Source organism: Echinops telfairi, unplaced genomic scaffold, assembly GCF_000313985.2.
Source record: "Echinops telfairi isolate 266 unplaced genomic scaffold, ASM31398v2 ScPeMD7_7468;HRSCAF=8506_0, whole genome shotgun sequence".
NCBI lineage: Eukaryota > Metazoa > Chordata > Mammalia > Afrosoricida > Tenrecidae > Echinops > Echinops telfairi.
Genome location: NW_022111369.1, coordinates 43,113,851 through 43,115,360, shown reverse-complemented (window position 1 = coordinate 43,115,360; position 1,510 = coordinate 43,113,851).

Sequence of the window (1,510 nt, the reverse complement as noted above, 5' to 3'; positions counted from 1 at the left end):
GGGGAAGACTCATTAACTGCCTGAAGTAAGCAGGTGACACAACCTTGCTTACTGAACGTGCAGAAGGTTTGAAGCATCTATTGATGAAGATCAATGGCCACAGCCTTTAGTATGGATTCAAGTTAAAATCTGGAAAGATTCTATGGGCTAATTGTTGAACGATGCAGGAAGTGTGGTGAGAAGATGCCAAGAATAGAGTCAAGGTACAAAGAAAACCCCTTTCGACAGTCCAGCATTTCAGGAGGTAGCATATGAGCAAGAACCAATAGTGCTGAAGGGAGAAGTTCAAGCTGCACTGGGAGCATCAGCTGAAATCAAGGCTCCAGGAATCGATGGAATGCCCACTGAAGTGTTTCAACAAGCTGACGAATCTCTGGAAGCACTCACTGAGCCAAGAAAATTGGAAGACAGCTACCTGGCCAACTGACTGGAAGAGATCCATATTGGTACTCATTCCAAAGAAAGGTGACTCCATGGAATGCTCCCACTGTTGAACAATAGGATTGATACCCACGCAAGTAAAACACACATCTATAGAAGTGGGTAAGTCCAGTTCAGTACAAGTCCACGGGTCGGATGTAAGCCGAGGCTTCTGGAGGTTTCTCTTGAGTCCTGTAGCTTCAGAAACTGGCAAACCGGAAACAACAAGACCACAGGCTGGGGGAGAAATCGCTGCGCCAATTAAAGCTTGGCCATCGGAGTGAACATGAGTTCTTCGTCAAACATCTGCATTTTAACTATCTTCACTTCATCAGCAGTTTATCTTTTCACATTCTTCACAGTGTCTCCTTATGACCAAAGTTTATTCATTTTTAGATAGATCAGGTATTTCTTTTATAGCTAGTGCTTCCCACATTCTATTTCTTAGAAATCTCATTTTTTCAAGGTCCTGCAGAATTCTGTTTTATTCTATAAGCTTGATAGCCTTAGTTCTTACATTTAGGTCTATTAGCCATCTCAAATTAATGTCTGTGTGTCAGACCACCACTTGTTTGTCAGTTTGTCATACCATCGTGGCACGAATGTTGTTGTGATACTATAATTATGTCACTGGTATTTCAAATATCCACATCCAGGATGTCATCCAAAGTGAACAGATTTCAGCAGAACTTCCAGACTAAGAACAGACTACAAAGGAGGACTAAACGATCCATTTTTGAGGGATTAGTCATGAGAAATTTAGACCTCCAGATGTAATATTCAAGAATCCTTATTCTAGGGGCACATGATCGAGTCAGGAAGCATTAAAAGAATATGAAATGAATATAAAGAATCACTGTACAAGAAAAGAATTGATTGACATTCAACTGTTTTGAGAGGTAGCATATGCTCAAGAAGCCATGATACCGAAGGAAGCCACTCGGAAGACACTAGCAAAAAACAAAGCTTCAAGCATTGATAGAGCAGCAATTGAAATGCTTCAACAAGTTCATGGAGCGCTGTAAGCACACATTGGGCTATGCCAGGAAATTTGGAAGACAGCTACCTGGTCAACGGACTAGAAGGGATC